Raw genomic sequence first — 6,096 nt, 5'->3', positions numbered from 1 at the left:
AAAGACAGAGAGAGAGAGAGAAAGAGTGAGAGAAAGAGAAAGAGAGAGAGAATGAAAAAGAGAGAGAGAGAGAGAAACAACGAACAAAAGAAGTGGAAGAGTGCTCTCGAACTGGATTCTTTCCAGACATCTGTAAAGTTCTCTCGCTGCCGGCTGTTTACATCGTTCTACAAACCGCAATGATCCGTCAAAGAAGCTACCTGCCTAAACTACCTCGTCGAGTCAATTAAATGAAATGTTGAGACGCTTACACGCTTCATTCACGAGTCGTTGCGCCTAAAACGGGATCGGAATATATCGTATATTTATATTTTCTTACCTACTTTGCATCTCTCTTATTTCCTTCTTCATACTTAAGTAAATCCATGAAGCTGATAATGTCGTATTTGTCGAACAAACACGTTGAAGTATTTTACAAAACGTAGATAATATAACATCGTTACTGGAGAGTTCGTAGAAAACCGGTGGAGCAATTCTTTTCTTGTTTTTTCTTTATTTTACCACTTAAATCTGATAATTGTACTAATACGAGCTCATATGGTTCGTGGTTTCTTCCAGAGAAGTTTATTTGTCCTATTAGAGAGGATAATTCTGTTCTCGTGCACTCGCCGAGCGATCTCTTATTTATTTATTTTTTTGTTTCTTTCTTTCTTTTGTTTTCTTTTCCTGATTTTTTTGTAACAATTTTTTTCTCTTTTCTTTTTCTTTTTTTGAGATATTTTGGGGAACAATCGTGGTCGCAAAGATGAAAGAAATTTTTGCATTAGACGACTACCCACATAAGGTTCTATCCCCTTATACAAGAAGGGTGACTTTTATGAGCTCGTTCGTGGGAGAAGAAGGAGAGTTGTAATTCAATTTAATGCTGGAATAAAGCGTCCCGTTGCTTCACGGAGATTCCACGATGTCCTCGAATTACGGAACGCGCTAGCCTCGCATTCGCTCGGTATAAGATCTTCGTTACGTAGATGCTATGACATTTTTCCACAAACTGGTCTGAGGCTGCCTTTCTTATTACGAAGATTCGCAAAGGAATGTTATGTAGTAATAAAGATGCTTGACAAATTTGGACGACGCTAATCCGTTTAAAAATCCGAATAGTCTTAAAATATCTGAAATATGCTTTTATTTTTCCTCTTCAAATTAATTTATTTGAAAAGAAACTATTAAACCAATTGTTTCTTAAAATTTTGAACTTCTCAATAAATAATGTCGGCATTTTCAATAATAAATATCAAATCCAGTGTTATTTATTTACATATAAAATATTGATAATTGCAACGTTATTTATTGGTCAACTTTCAAAATATAAAAATTTGAAGATATTTGTTTAATTCATTAATAAATACTGTTATAAATAATGAGGTTATTTTTTATTAGCATTTATCACAATGTTTTACAATTATTTTATTATTCTTACTTTTAAAAGTTTACTTTATTTATGAATAATCCTAATAATTTCATGATAAAAACGAATGGAAAGTAATTGCAAGAAATATGAATAGATATCTAGGTCTGATTAAAAATATAAAATTTTCCGAAAATCGTGCTGGTAAAGAAGTCGTAGAAACCGCGAAATTGTCAAACAAGCTTTTATAATAAACCCTTCGAACAAACTGCTCCAAATCACGGACATTCGACGACTACGAAACTCCAGGCCGTGTCGGGTACGTGTAAGCGAAATAATATCGTTTCGTTTCCAGACACGTTTCTAAATATCGTAGAGCGTTCTCTCGAAATTGTGGCACATTGAAAACGGAAAGGGAAACACGAGCTAGCGACTGTTACTTGTGCCGTTTTCAAACGGTCTACTCATCAAAGTTTACCTTGAGACCAATGCAATGTCTCACATTTTATGAAACTACGTTTTAATGAAAACCAAAATATTATTCTGGAAATACAACGAACATATCAAAACGCTTGACCGATTATTATTGTCTTTATAATTTACATTTTTTTGCTCTTTGTAGAGTTCTTTAATATATTTGAAATAATATATTTCAATATCCTACATATATATTTCATATATAGAATATGAAATATATTTCAGTGTAATAATATTCAATAATAAAATATGTAAGTGATAAAATAATAAAATAATATATATATGTATGTATGTATGTATTATATATATAATATATTATATATATATAAATATATATTTGTCTCGTATAAGTTTATATAATACGATTGATACTATCCTCTCTTACGCTCTAACTTCTCATTTCTTATTTTCTAATGAATCTTATTGCTTTTCAATGAATTTTCTCAAATTATTATAACCCTATAACAAACAGTGTTTCTTCGCTATAACTAACAATAAAAACGGGGAAGAGGTGGAGGTTGTTCAGGAGCAAAATCGAAGGATTAAATTCGCAAGGTAATGTAACAATCAACTCTATATCTCGATTGAAATCTTTAGTCGTCATATCTTTTCCAAGACGATCTAATAAGCGGGACGACAGAGACGATTTCACGATGGAGGTAGGTATCACGATTTCAATGATGAAGGAAAACGTCCCGGTTTATACCATCTCTTTTCGCATCCGCTCCAACTTTTATGTCGGCCGATCGAACCATCGTAAATCTTGATCAATGGAAAAGGACTGTCTCCTCTCCCCCTTTTTCCCTCTCTCTCTTTCTCTCTTTTTTCCGACCCTCAGCTTCATCTCTTCACCCAACGAAGCGAAAGAGAGAAAAAGAGAGAAAGAGAATTTTCTTTGTGATTTCTAGTACAACAGGTTTCTTGTTAACAAGAGTCGGCGATACTTCAAAGAAAAGAAAAAAAAAAGCAAATTTCTATCGTTATCCCAGCGAATTGTCCAACATTAAATAGTTTCTAACTCTTTTCACTTGTTGGCAACGATTTAAATCATAACTCCTTATTATTATTACGAAGAGATTGACGATAATACGAGGAATTATCTGTTATCGGATTTTCAGAAGTAGTCAAGAGAGATTATAGTATTATGGTATTAGAGTATTAAGGAAACAGAAATAGGAATATACCTATTTAGATATAATAATCGATGTCATATACATATTATAAATTATCTATTTTGAAACGTTAAGAATCCGCTCGAACTATAACGAACAACAGATCTTCGTGTAGCAGATCTTTGCTACTTAGAAATTCCCTAAATTTGCATTTAGAGCAAAGTCATTCCTCGAAGGAGCGGTTAACCGTCATAATTCGACGCGGAAAGCGAATAATTTTCGAGTGGATACCAAAGTATACTTGATCTTCAATCGAATATGTTTCTTGAGGAGCTAAAGCACCAACAATTTTTGATCAATTAAATCGGGCATTCTCATTTTCGTATTTCTCTCAACTATTTAAGATTATAAATGGAACTCGGACATAAGGTTCGTACGAGATAAATATAGAAACTGGACCATTTTTACAACGAGTCTTGAGAAAACTCGACAGCCCTTCGGCAAGCTTCCTCCTCCATGAGGCAGGTTAACACGTTCTAGTTTGAACAAACCGAAAAGTGTATTCCTACAATATGAAGTTTGAAATCTCTCTCTTTCTCAAACTCCACTTGTTTCTGACGACGCTAAACAGTAAGAACAGCCCAAAGCATTAGCCTGTGAATTCTCCAAGATGATTCTATCTTTCGAGGCACGTAAACTGGATTTCCTGTCAATAATTAAGAACATTATTCTCTTGAGTTCTAATCTTTCTTACAACGCTTTTAACGAGCATATATCTAACATTGGTTTATTATCATTCACCATCGCCATTATTGACTTTTACGCGTTTAATATATCGACCTTATGTCCTTTACCTTAACGAAGAGATTTTACTATCTATCTAACTCAAATAAATCTTTTTACAGGGACGATAACCTTCGTAAGAAAGTTGAATCCACGCTAATCGTAGAATCTCGATGGATGGTAGAGCAGAGAGTCGTAAAAACGAAAGTTAGGGTGACCGCAAAGATCCAGCGAAGAGAGACAACATCTCGTAGTCCAAGGTCTCAAGGACTTAAGGATACGAGGACTAACAGAGAGTGTAGTAGTAAGAGGTATGGGCTGGATGGACATCGAAGACCGTTCACTCGATTCACGTGTATATCCTGATGCGTGGAATGTGATTTCACCATGGAATTGAATTACAACCTTCGAACGACCCAATAAAATTCAACCCCTTGGAATAGTCCTCTCTCTCTTTCTCTGACACACACTTACTCAAAGTACAACAACCCTTGTACCATGGCATTTGCGGGATTCGCTCGTCTTTTTCTTTACATTTTTACGACACCCGACGACGATAAATGAAAGCGCCTTCGTAAAAACTACAAGAATACGATAGAATTTACTTCGCTAGAAGAAAGAGAAAAAGGGGTAAGAGAAAAGGATGTGTACAGTGTATCGCAATAGGGTGAAAGAGGAAAAAAAAATCAAGTAACTTGATTTTCCTCGAGTTTTCGCCATTTCGAAATACGATCGACGCAAACGCGAAGTTTTCGATTGTCGCGAAGTGATTGCCGTCATGATTGAGGTTGTCGAACGTCGACGAGGAGAATCGACGGACGTCGAGTAACGATCGATTGCACGTCGAAAACGTAACGAAAAACCATTAGGCATCGTGGATACAAACCACCGTCGCGGCCTCTTTTCATTCGTCAGTCCAAAATAAGTGACGTCGACTCGACGAGCCACAAATCGTGCCGACTTTCGACTCGAATTTAGAGGGAGAGAGAAAAAGATATACCTACATATATACGTGTGTGTGTATATATATACACCTATATATATATATATATATATATATATATATATATATATATATAGACAATCACGTATATATGTTCTATATAGTATCAGAGATAGAAAGAGATAGAAAATATGTTCGCAAAGTTCAAAGGTTTCTACATCGACAGCGATGTAACGAAGCGGAAGTAAAATCGTATATTGTCGTCCGTTGTTAATTACCGCGAATGGGTTTGTCCTAGAAACTGGTCCTCGGTCACCCTCGTAACCCCTCCTACTTACCCTTTAACCGGCTTTATCTTCTCTTGTCTCTCTCTCTCTCTCTCTCTCTCTCTCTCTCTCTCTCCCTCTCGTTCGCTCTCGCTCTCGCTTTCGCTCTACTCCCCTATTCATTTCAACCAGAAGTATTTTCTCTTTACGCGCACCTGTTATCGAAAGAAAGAACTGCCAATAACGTCCGATAACTGCGTCACGTTCTGTTGCGAGCGCCCGTTATAACCTTCCTTCCCTTTTTCCTCGGGCACTTCTTTTACCACCTTTCATCTCTCTCTCCTCTCTCTCTCTCTCTCTCTCTCTCTCTCTCTCTCTCTCTTTTCCTCTCTGTTTCCTAACCTCTTTTATCTCACTTTTTCTCACATTCCCTTCTTTCTTCTTCTTTTCCTTCGTTATCTTTTTCTTCTTATCTTTTATCTCACTTTCTGTTCTGTTCCATCTTCTTCCACTCGGTTCCTTTTTCCTTTTATATTTCTAATATTGGCTCGAGCGATACCGAACAACCAACGTAAGTCATAAATTACGTTTCGGTTTCGGTACAGCCGTGCGCATTTTCGCGTATCTGCGTTGAACAGTGCAATGGCAATGTGCAAGACAAGGAACACCTGTGGCAATAACAGTAGTAGTAGTAGTAGCAGTAGGACGAAGAGGAGGATAAAGAGGAGTAGGTGCAGTATCCAGTAGTAATAGCGACAGCATGCCGGCGCCATCTTTTCTTCGAACTTTAATTTCACTTGACAATCCCCCGGGGAATTACTCGAAATTTATCGACTTCATATTCTTTATCGGCAACCGTCCGAATGGACCGCATCGAGTGATAAAAATAAAACGTTTCGCCAGGATTCTTTAAATGACTTCGCGATTGCCATGCGACGATTTAACCGGATGAATATTTGAATTATTTCATTTATTTCACGTTACGCTCAATTTTTTTTGTTTTAATTAAGTGTCTTAAAAATCAATGCGATTGAAACGAAAAAAAAAAGAAATTCAACGAAACAATTGATATAAATTAATAGAATTCAAAATTTATTTTCATGGTCTTAATAATAGAAAAAGAAAAAAATACATTCGATAATTAAGATTGAGAAAATCGTTAATTAC

The sequence above is a fragment of the Vespula pensylvanica genome, chromosome 12 (assembly GCF_014466175.1).
Source record: "Vespula pensylvanica isolate Volc-1 chromosome 12, ASM1446617v1, whole genome shotgun sequence".
Lineage (NCBI taxonomy): Eukaryota > Metazoa > Arthropoda > Insecta > Hymenoptera > Vespidae > Vespula > Vespula pensylvanica.
This window is presented reverse-complemented; position numbering follows the sequence as displayed.